Source organism: Ambystoma mexicanum, chromosome 9 (genome assembly GCF_040938575.1).
Source record: "Ambystoma mexicanum isolate Mex_15411 chromosome 9, UKY_AmexF1_1, whole genome shotgun sequence".
Classification (NCBI taxonomy): Eukaryota; Metazoa; Chordata; class Amphibia; order Caudata; family Ambystomatidae; genus Ambystoma; species Ambystoma mexicanum.
The window spans coordinates 666,640,742-666,653,127 of record NC_090931.1 but is presented as its reverse complement, the minus strand read 5'-3'; positions in this window follow the sequence as shown (position 1 = coordinate 666,653,127).

The following is a 12,386-nucleotide window of genomic DNA, read 5'->3' as shown; positions in this document are numbered from 1 at the left end:
ATGTAGAATGGGCTTTGTCCAGTACTGGTGTGAATGGAGTTATTATATGCGTATTCGGCTAACCAATGTATGTCCTTCCAGGTATCCTCGGTTTGTTGCAGCAATCACCTTATGTATTGCTCGAGTGTCTGGTTAGCCTGTTCGGTCTAGCCGCCGGTTTGGGGGTGATGGCTTGTAGATAACCAGAGGTGAAATTTTGGCAATTTTACAACACCTTTTCCAGAATGCAGAGACAAACAGAGTTCCTCGGTCTGATATCAATATTGATGAGAACCCGTGTAGCCAGACGATCTGTTCCAAAACAGGGTAGGCAGAGTAGAAGCAGTTGGGAGAACAAAGTGAGCCATTTTGGAAAACAGATCTACGATGACTAAGATGGTATTGTATCTGTTACAGGAGGGAAGATCTGTAATAAAATCCATTGATAGCGTATGCCAAGGTGCTGGGGGTACTTCTAAAGGATGTAGCAGACCTGCAGGACTTTGTTTTTGAGACTTGTGTTGTGCACAGGTGCGACAGGTTGCAATGAACTGGACAATGTCCTTTCGGCAAGTTGGCCACCAGTCATTTTTCTTTATTTTATCTTGGGTTTTGGCTATTCCCGGATGCCCTTCTACTAATGAATCGTAATAGTTTGCGATGATTTGATTCTGTAATTTCTTATCCGGGATGTACAATCGTCCTTGGTAGTATGGTAGGTTGTCCACAATCATATAACCGTCTCCCTTCCCTAGCCATTCCTTATGAGCTGGTGGACTCATCAAGTGTTGCAGGTCAGATTTTAATTTGTCTAGAGTGGTGGTTGTGGCAATAATGCCTTGGATTCGTCCTTCAGGGATGATGGCCACGGGGTCTGGTGTAGTCAATGCCTCTTCTCCCTCACTCATTCGAGACAGCGCTTCTGCTTTTCCATTGCGTACTCCGGGTCTATAGGTGATGACGAAGTCTTATTCCACAAAGAAGAGAGCCCAGTGGAGTTGGCGTGATGATTGCGCTTTAGCGGTCTTCAGATATTGTAGATTGCGATGATCCGTGACGGCAGTGACTGTATGTCTAGCTCCAAGAAGATGTCTCCAGGCTTTAAACGCTGCCTTAATTGCTAGCAGTTCTTTATCAGTGATTGCATAATTCAATTCAGGGGCTGAAAACTTGAGACCAGAATGCCACGGGATGCAAGTGACCTGTTTTGGGGTCTCGTTGTGACAGGACTGCTCCCATTGCTATGTTGGAAGCATCAGTTTAGACCACGTATGGTCGTTCTGGTCGAGGATGCCGTAGTATTGGTGCTATGGTAAATGCTTGTTTCAGCTCCTGCAAGGCTTTCTCTGCCTCTGCGGACCAATTAAATTGTTTATTTTTCTGTAGTAAAGAGGGGATTGGGTGGACGATCTGGGAGAACCCGGGAATGAACCAGCGATAAAAGTTGTCGAATTCGAGTACACTCTGTACTCCCTTTATGGATGTTACTCACCAGTTGCTGAACTGGTCGGGGCGTTGCTCAACCTGGGATATAACTGAAGAGGGAGCAGCTCCGGTAAGTATTCAGTCCAAGCTGGAGTGCACAAGGGTACAATCCAGAACTGGACCTCCTCAACTCGAGGAACTCTTTAAGGCAACACACCCCTTTGCTGTATAACAAAACAGTCAGAGGAATTGATTACCCAAAAGAGCGGGGAAATCCACACCGCCAAACCCAGGCTGTAAGAAATAAACAAAGACACGATTAAACGTAATTGACTTTGGATGTCAATGCATTGATTCAAGATCAGACCAAACAATAGTACCTGGAAGATGGTTTGATAGGGCTCTAGGGAAACTATGGTGGCTAGTCAGGCACCAAGAGTACTGGAAACAATGAAAAGATAAGTAAGAACGATAACATATTAATTCCCAGGAAGACTAACCCCAATGGCCCAATGCTTACCCAATAGGTGTTTTCAGGTAGGAAATGAACTAACCAACGGAAGGAAAAAATAACAAACAGGAAAGTTAGTATAGGAAAACTACCCCGAACGGCACGAGGGTCGCAACCTAGATTCGGGATGGTGCACTACAGGAGAGCTTCCAGAAGGTGCACAGTTGCTGGTGAAAAGCGTCCCAAACACCGTAGTTCAGAAGATAGTTCACTGGGTAGTTTTGAAGTTGGTCAAGGTAGGCAGTTTATGCGTTTATCATCTTCTCATAAGCAGAGGTTGACAAGACAATGGTAAGTGTTGTGGGCTGCGTAGTGTAGTCGATTGAAAATAGAATCAATGCTTCAATGTTTTGGTATGAGAGTATTCAATAGCACAGAGACTTAACAGCCGGAGAGGCGGGTAGGCAGACAGGCTTACCGTATGGAATGCAGGCAGCTTAGGGGCTCAGCAGGGAGACGGGACAGCTACTAAGGTAACCGCTGCAAGTGAGGCAAGCCGGCAGGATGGTTTGCTTGATAGGATGAAGGTAGCAAGGGGGCTCGGCAAGCAGGCGGAACAACTGCCGAGATGCCGCTGCAAGTGCGGCAAGCCGATGGAACGGCTAATCGTAGTCAGACTTGGTATCCAAGGGTAATCCGGTAGAAAGGTCGAGAGAACGTCCCGAGGTCACAAGCGGAGAAAAACTGGATCGAAGTAATGGTAAGAAAAACGCTAATTAGAAGCAGCGTTAAACCTCTGTCAATCGTATTTGAAGGAGGAGGAGGCGTTACTTTACGCGTAGAGCACGTAGTCGCCGTATCATGTGACTACACGAAGAATGGGCAGCGGAATAACCACGTCTCCATGGTAACCTCCAGCGTTGCCAAATCGGAGATGCTTGGAGATGGGGAGCACGGTGGCGAGTCATAACAATGGATGTCGGAGAGGGCCAGTTAAGGATGGTGTCTAACTTGCGCGTGTCCATGCGTATGCCCCGTGGTGTGAGAATAAAGCTGAGGAATTGTACCTCTGTCACATGAAAGAAGCATTTCTCCAATTTGGCATATAGCCGGTGTTGCCGCAGTTTCTCCAAAACTGCCCGGACTTGTTTGACGTGGCCCTCCTTGGTCGTCGAATAGATAAGAATGTCATAAATATAGACAAGAGCACAGACGTCCAACAGTTTGCGGAGCACGTCATTCATGAAAAATCGGAAAGCTGCCGGGGCATTACATAGGGCCTCATTACGACTTGTGCGGTAACGCCGGCGGAATTACCGCCGGTGGTATTAGCCCTACTGCCGTGTTCGGCGGTAAAGTAAATCCCCATTCCCCATTGAGCCCATTCGGGAATGCCCCATTCCCCATTGGGCTCAATGGGGAAAATTTGCGCTCTTACCGCCTACGGATTTCCCACCTGCGGTAATAGCGCAAATTTTCAGCGGATTTCCTCCCAGCTCAGAGCTGGGCGAAATCCGCCGAAGTCCTGATTTGGCGGACCCTTAAATCCGGTGGTAATAGCGCTACTGCCGGATTTAAGGGTTACCGCCAAAGTCGTGATGAGGCCCATAGTCTAAAGGGCATAACCTGATATTCATAAAGGCCATATTTCATGCAAAAAGCCGTCTTCCACTCGTCTCCTTTTTTGACTCTTACTAGATGGCAGGCCCATCGTAAGTCTAGTTTTGTATATATCTGAGCGTTTTTGACTTGATCCAAGAGCTAAGGGATAAGCGGTAACGGGTACTGTTTTTTAACCATGATCTGGTTAAGTGCTCTGTAGTCAATGCAAGTTCTCAGGTCTCCCTCCTTTTTAGGCACAAAAAAGAGGGGCGAGGATGCAGGGGGCTTGGATGGACGAATGAAGCCATTTGCCAGATACTGATCGAGGTATGTTTTTAGATGCGGGTTTTCCTGTTCTGTTAGGGCAGAAATCTGGCTGCAGGGAACTTGAGCTCCAGGTACTAGATCAATTTGCAGTCATACGGTCTGTGCGGAGGTAAGGTGTTTGCTTGCTCTTTTTGAAAGACATCTTGGTAATCCAGGTATTCAGGTGGTAGTGAACTGGTGAGGCACAGTATGGTTTCTTTCTTCGACGAACCTGGGTTGGTAAGACCTTTTAATGAGAATCCCTTGCTATAACGGGTGTCGGCACAGACTTGGGGAAAGGTCAGAACCCATTTACGCCAGTCAATCCTGGGCTTGTGGGTCTCCAGCCAGGGCATTCCTAATATCATCTGGAACTGAGGAGCGCCAATGAGATCGAAGGTGATGTCCTCTTGGTGACCGTCCTGATACAGAAGCGTGACCTTCTCGGTGTAATGCGTCACTGGGCCGGATGATTGCTGAGATCCATCAACTGCTGGGACATTTTCCGAAACCTGCTTCTGTCGGAGAGGAAGGCCTATCCGGGTAGCCAGATCTTGGTCCATGTAATTTCCTACAGTCCCACTGTCAATGTATGCCTCCAAGCATGTATTTTTGACGGTTGCTTGTGGTTTACCAGGAGCACAGGGATGACTCGATGTGAGGTCTGTATAGGTTCCTTTTCACCGCTCGACAAGTGGACCCCTACGCTTGCCAGGCGTTGGAGGTTCCCCGAGTCCTATTCTTCTTCACCCTTGTCAGTTTTTCCAACTGCTATCCTGGGTGGTTTCACCGGGCATTCTCAGAGATAGTGACCTGCCTTACCACAGTACAAACAAAGCTGCTGCTGTCTCCTTTTCTCCTTTTCTGCCTTGGTGAGTGGGCTCCGCAAGCCTCCGATTTGCATTGGCTCGGACTGATCATGTGATTTGGTTTGATTCGCATGGAGTCGCACGTAGATCGACAGCCCCTCGGCCTTGGCCCGATCCATCTTCCGATCCTGCCATCTGTGATCGAGCTGCACTGTCAGGTCGATGTATTCAGCACATCTTTCCGGGGGATTTACTACTTGGGCTAATACGTCCTTAAGTTCCCCTCGCAAGCCTCGGTAAAAGAGCATAGTTCTTTTCTGCTCTGGCCAGTCAGTTTGTGCTATCAGATGATTGAAGGAAGTGATATCTGTTAGGAAGTCTTGATTACCCTGCCGTAGTGATAACAGTTCATTGTCCAGAGCCCGCCCATGAGTATGCTGTGCAATAGTTTCTCCATTTCACGCTGGAAACCTCTGAAGTCTCGAAGCAAAGGATCATCCTGGTTTACCAAGGGTATTGACCAGTCCGCTGCACTACCTCCAAAATATGAGGGTACAAATGCCACTCTCGCTTGATCGTTGGGGAATGCCCCAGGTCTGCACAAGAAATGTAGGCGACATTGATTCATAAAGATGACATACTTATTCGGATCACCTGTAAAGTGTTCTGGTGGGGCCAGGGGAACCCCCCTGGAAGAACCACCTGTACTGGTGTGGGCTGTGGAGGCGCGGCAGGAGGGGCATACCCCGGCAGTGGGACCTGGCCTGCCTGGGCTTGGAGCATTTGCCTTGCTAGTTCATCTGTCCGCTCCCGGTTCACAATTAGATCCCTCCTTAGGGCATTGGTTTCCTGTCTTGAGACATGAACTTCAGCCCGTAACTCTCCCAGTAATCGGGCCAACTGGTCCGTTTTCACAAGTTGTCATAATGCCCAGTCAGAGATTCGAAGGGGCTTCGCTCACCTGGTCTCTGCGGAGGCGTTGGGGCATGGTTGCAGCCCTCCCAGGGGTGAGGTCGCTCGGGTCCGACTTCGCCCTATGCGCTTATGTGGTGACTGGTGGTAATAGGTGATGCTGCTTGGGACTGCTCCTGCGTGGAGAATAGGTGGTGTGAGTATGCCAGCTTGTGTACCTGATTCCCTTCCAGACCCCTTCTCCCAAACCATGGTACCCGTGGGATGCGCTATCCCTGGAAAGCTCACCTGTTGATTAGTTTTGGCGAGCACTCCATCCTGCTGCTTCTGGCAGGGGCGCTTGTATGATCTGGACTGAGTTCCTTCACTGGTCCCTTGCACGTGGTAGTCCAGTCCTGTTGAGACTAAGCCACTATACTTCAGGTAAGTGTTCCTGTTTGCCTTTGTCTTTCCTCGTCTGTTTTTGTTGTATTATAAAGTTTATTGTCTTGCTGTCCGTTCCACATTTGATGTTTGCTCTTTTGCTTTCTTCCCTTGCAGGTTATGTTGCCTGCCCGGCAGAAGCTGCAGAGCTATAGGCGTCAGCCAGAGGGAATGAGCAACGAAGCTGCATCGGTACAGTAGCTGGTAAGTTGTTAACTAGGGGGGCGTGCAGGGTTCAAATGCGGCGCGGTCCTAGGATGGGTGTTCTAACCTTGTCTTTCTTCTTCTTCACAGGGTCCGAGTTTGTGGATGCAGAGTGCAGTGCTGCGGCGTCGGGATCATGATCACTGGATGTCAGGAGATGAGTCTGCAGATGAAGCGATGAAGCACTGGTTTCCTGGAGGTGAGTATGCAGGAGAACGCCTGGTTTCAAAGGTAAGTAAATTGGTCCAAGCAGCAGTGAGTGTCACGTTGCACGCGAGTACACAGTAACGTGAAGCACCGGCCTTAAGAATGGAGCAGCTTATATAGCTGAACTTCTGAAGCCACACCCACCAGGTTCACACTGCCTGCCACACCCGAGGAGTCAGCACATGAAGACCAGGCCTAGGGAGCCACACCCGATGAGTCAGCACATGAGGATGTTCTCTGGAGTAAAGGCTTTCAGCTCCTGGAAAGTTCTTGTAAAATAAAAGCACTTCTGCACTAAAATAAAGTATTCCTGCTCACATCTCTATATGAGCCTAGTGCCAGGACAGGGCCCCTGTATTTATGGGTCCCAAAGGGACATAAGTGAGTCAGGTGACCCCTTGACCCCATCACTAGATGGTGTGGTTTTTGTGTTATGGGGCCTGTGGCCATGACAGCTTTAAGGGGTTTGAACCTGCACAATCTATTGCACGGTGTTAAAAACTGACACCCCACTGCTACAGTAAATGCTCCCATTGGCTGGAAGGAGTTTATGCAAGTGGTCACTGATTTAAATATTCCGACTTCGGTCGTGGGTAATGTTGCCCAACAATGCCTTCTGGAGGGGCTAAAAACTGCGACTCCCGCAACTCCTTGCCAACAACACAGCTGCTTAATCACCTCTATAAGCAGTCCCCACTTGCCCAGCCCCAAAAAGGAATGGAATCCTAGCTGGTTTAAGTGATCTTTACCCACCCCCATGTCTTCCTTTTAGGTATGGAGAGGTATTTTGGTGTTGTCATGCAGTTTGAAGATGAGCATGGGCCGGTAGGCGAAAGCGCAGTGTGCGCGATGCTGTCCGGTGAGTAATGCGCGAAGCGCAGCTCTGTTTCGCCTTTTATTTTGCTAACCTGTGTCTTTTCTCTCCTTGCAGGTTGCGATGTTCCTTGTCGAGCGCCGTAATGTTCCAGCAATGATACTGACCAGGAGATGACTACCCAGGTAAGAATTGTGTGGCTTTCTTCATTCGGGAGGAAACACAAGTAAACGCTTACTAATGCTGTCTTTCTTTCTCCTCTTTCCAAGTTATGGTACTCCAGGATGCATGCGGTGCCGGATGATGGAGTTCGTACCTTCAGGTGAGTGGAACTGAAGTCGGCGATGGATCGAAGACAGGATACTGTTCCAGGTACGTTTTGTAGTGTTCTTTCTCTCTCTGCAGGTCCTTGGTTTCAGGTAAACTGGCATCAAAGAACTAGACACGGTGAGCGTTACGCTGCCCACAGCAGAATAACGCAAAGCATGTTCTGCTGTTTGGGTGCGGTTTAAATAGTCTTAGGTAAAGTAGTCCAGATAAAATAGTCCCAGGCCTGCCACACCCAAAGTAGTCCAGGTAAAGTAGTCCCAGGCCTGCCACACCCAAAGGACTAGACCGCATAGCTCAGTTCCTGGTAACTGAGCTATGTGTGTGCCTCCATGTTGGCTGAACCCCCCCACCCCAAGTTAAATAGTCCCAAGTAAATAATCCCATTCTAATATTGGTCTTCATGATGGTTATGAGCTGGCGCCAGGACTGACTCAAGAGAGTCTTGGATGAGGTTTTAAGGCCTTTGACCTGGCCCTAACTGGAAGGCTGACTTGCCAGTAAGGGCCAGGGGCCAGGGTCATGACAGCACATCTCCATTCAGCCAAAAAGCTATCCAATGTGTTCGACCCCAGGCCTGAAGATTGGTGTTCCCCACCAGGCTAACCGGATGATTTCTAAATAGGTTCCTGGTACATGTAACGCTAGCATACACACCATCAAATGTTTTCAGGGTGTGTCTATGCTTGCCCATTAATCCTTTTATCTAGAGTATCCATTAAATATCAAAAAGTATGTTTCTTTGTGCGTTGATTTGAAGAGCGCTATCAAACACTTCACACTAGCAGGGAGTGTTTGATGGCTAGTTTTCTTTCAAACTTTATTTCAGCATGTACATTTCTCCTCCTGATGGGTTTGAAATGCCCTGCTGATGCGTTATCGGGTCTGAGGTCAATGGGCAGTAGGGTATAGCCGAGAGAATACTTGTTATATGTGAATGAAACAGGTACATCACGCAAGTGCTTTCCCGTTACAGCCACCAGCCCCATGTATTCTCTGAGTCCAAAATTGGTAGTATATGCTTTGGCAGGAATCAGAACATAGTCCTTGTGCAGCGCTGCATAGTTCATGTTAGTGTTTGAACTCAAATGGGTTTTTATCGTATGCCCCGCTGAGGGCTGTTGTTTCAACAATTCCCATGATGATTATTTCTCGCAGCTGCCCCAAAAATGTGTTGTCTTCACTTGTATCCCAGCTAAAGGTAAGAATGATGAAGACTTTAAGAGCGTCTCTCTCCACAGGATAATTTGTTAGATATCTGCAGCGCTTCTGCATGCGCCTTCTCGCGAATCCCTTGTTCTCACTGTCCAGAACGGTGTTGTCGAAATGCCCTGTGTTATCGTAATGAAAGGGACCCGCTGAGAGCTACTTATCCAGGACATCATGGCCATAATTTAACAGGCTCTCTATATAGGCCCTGTAGGTATACATATTATCGCTCGGTGTTATCATTCGATCGCCCAGCGTCACGTCCACCTGATTAAACATGGTGGCTATCGGGTAAGCGATTGTGCCTGCTCATGCTGTAGCCACGATGTTGGTTTCATCCATCTTTTTTTATTTGCATGTCAGATGTAGCAGCGTATCGTTCAAATCCAGATACATGTTGGTCGAGCCAGATACAAAACATTCTATGGGGGCTAATGGTGATAGAGCTGCCAGAGGCGAGACATCAATAAAGAAACTGTTATCAATGCTGTTTTGGGTCGGGGGTACGGTAAAGAGATCGAGCTCCGATTTTAGACATTCCCTTCGAGGCTCTATGTAAGAAGGCCATTGCTCTTTAAAAAATATCACCACCCTTGTGTCTTTTAGAAATAACATGCTTCTTCCTATTTGACTGTGTGCCACGCTTTTGATCCGTTTTTCCTGGTGGATTTCGGAGGACTGCGCAGCAGAGACACTAACCTCTTCCTCTTCACGCTCCTGCGTGGTTTATAAATGAGGCCTGATCTGTCCTGCCCCTTGTTTTTCTGTTTGGCAAGCTGCTCAGCAACCGCCGTTGTCACGCTTCCCACAACGTCTTTTGCAATATTGCCGGCTGTCATTTTCACGTACGGTTTAGCTAGTTCAAAGCCGCGGCGTAGAAAGGTATTGCGCATCTAAAAAGACTTTTAAAGATACCCCCGAGTCCCATCCCATACATTGCGGGTGTTCCGCTGAAATATGGCATAACCGGCCTGGTTCATATAATATTCCATATTGGCCCCGGGGTCTCCATAGTTCTTTACCACAGCCATTATAATGCTGTTTTAACATTCTTTCAGCTAGGGCGGTGTAACGTACAACCACAGCCAGATTTTTCCACATTTAAATGATACAAACTGTCCTTGGTCATCTCTTATCTGTATGTTGATGGTGTCAACATGTTGTTTGCACATGGGGACATAATCTGGTTTGTTGTATTGAATGTTCACAATATCATTGTACACTTTAATCTCCACGGGTCTAAGTAGTGGGGCTTCGCTATCCCCCACCTGTTGATATTCCACGAAATTGCTGTAAAGCAATAAGCTATAAAAAAAACTGTTAATGACGCTGCATGTATTATCCCATGGTTCTTTACTTCCAATGTGTTGCACAGTCCCCACTATGTTGCTCAGTTTCCCCACTCGTGTAAACCTAACAGATGGGTCTGGCCCTGTAAAAAAACGTTCCTCTGGTGCGGGTCTAGGCATAGCGTCGTCACCGTACTCGGGTATATTTGATGCGGCTTTGTTGATGACTCTCACAAGTTCCTGTATGTTTGCTTAATGCCCCTTGGGAAATCCGCCTGACCCGAGCCGCGCAGGGTTTGTTTGTTTTATGATAAAACTGGCTCCTCCCAGGGCTAGAGTATCTCACGATCGGTCGTACTGAACTTCAGTTAGCGCCACCGCCCATTGACCCTCCAAATTTACGGGTTTCGCCAGCTTCACAATAAAGTTGGTTATTGTGTTGCCTGGAAATGTCACGTCTGAGGCGTAGCTGGGAAACATAATTTGGCGCTGGCGCTTCGAGAGCTAAGCCAGTCTTGCGCAGGTCCTCACCCTCCATGGCGTCTGGCGCATAAAATGCTGCCCGTGGGACCTAAGGCCATCCACTCCCAAACTACTGGTAAGCATGGGCCTGTTACCCTCAGAAAAACTTCTGTTAGATATACATAGCTATCAAAGCATGAATCTAGCCAAATTAGCAGCTGCAGCGGCCTTAGACAGAGCCAGCCAGAAGCAGACTACTACTATTAGAGACCTTGCTATAAATAGGCCTCCAAAAAAAGATAAACAATTATCTCGCCTGAAGCAGTATAACACAAGCCAAACCACTCCAAAACCAGGCTTAAAGATGTGCTTACTAAACACCCAGTCACTAAACAAGCATGCCCAATGCATTCATGACATGATAGGTGAGAAAAATCTGGATATCCTGTATATCACTGAGACATGGCTAAAAGAGCCGATAAGCCCCACATGTCCCGAAAGGCTATTCCATCTACTACGCCAATAGAGAAACAGGCCACGGGGTGGGGGGAGTAGCTATAATTTCGAGAGATACTATACACCTGTTCCTGATTAACATATCATGCAGCAGAAGTGAAATTCTGCATCTAAAACACCTACCAACAGACAATAGCAGCTTAAACCTAATTGTAGTCTATAGGCCACTCACTGCCATGCTAGAATTTAATGAGGAGCTCACACACCAACTTAACCTGCTCAAAGGGCCAAAAGCTGCATTCGGGAGCCTCATATCTATGCAGATTCTCACAGCATTTGGTTGCTTGGGTTTTTGTGCCACCACCATGGGGGATACCCAATGAGCCGGTCCTGAAGTCTTCTCTATGATGCCGGCCTTTTCTAGTTTTTCAAGTTCTTTTTCGACGGCCTCCCTCATGTGGAAAGGTACCCAGCGTTGTTGCACGGCTTTGGGCTCAATGGTGGGGTCAATATGTAGTTTTATGGACCTGCCTCGCAGGCAGCTGATGCCCTGGAACACGTGGTGGTGCTTTTTGAGCAGGTCGTCGATCTCTGTAGGTTGCATGCTGAACACGAAGTGGATCAGCCGTAGGTTTTAAGGTGTTCTGCAGCTTAGGAGAATCTCACAGCCAGTGTCTACTTCATAAATTCTTGTTTGGCAGGCTGTTTTGTTTTGGGAGAGGTCGGACCGGAAGGATCCTTGCACTGGCAGCGGTTGCTTACAACCATAGGTGAAGAGCTGTACCCTCCTGTCTTGGAGTGTCGGCTGAGTTTGTTGAAAGCAACCGTTGGCATCACGTTGACGGTTGCCCCTGTGTCGATGACCACTTTCATCAGTTTTCCGTCTGAGATAACGGTACAGGAGGCCCTCTTCCATTGTTTGGTTCTCTTCCCTAGTCTGAACCTCTGTGGTTCCACCCCGGAAATAAGATGCACACAGTGTATCGTCTTGCCTGCTTTCTTTCGTCTTTCTTTGTCGCGCCTGTCGGGTGAGTCACTGTCATTGCTTTCTTTGCTTCCGCTGCTGTTTGGTCATCTTTGCGCGCAGTCCACGGCTCTTGCTCTTCCTTTCCTACTCGGCTGGTGAGGGGGTTCTCGTGGGGCGAATTTTCTTCGGTGCTCCTGTGGCTGTTGTGGCACCTGCTCTCAATCTCTTCCACCTGGTGGGTGCAAACAGACTGCTGCATAGTGGTTGAGGCGGTTGCACTTTTGGCATGTCAAACCCCATGCGGGGCACGGTTCCCCCCGGATCCATGGGCCTCCACACCATTTGCAGGTGCTCTCTCGCCCTTGAAGCTTATAGGGTCAGAGGGGGTTAGAGCCCTTTCCCCCTTGATCTCGGGTGTTCTGACGTTTCTTGATGGCTATAACTTCCTCGCTCTTCTGAGGGTTGTCTAGCGGTAGACGTTGGATCGCAGCTTCAATCATGGCCACTTGGTCGTCTGTGCGTTTGCGAAGACATCCCATTTCAA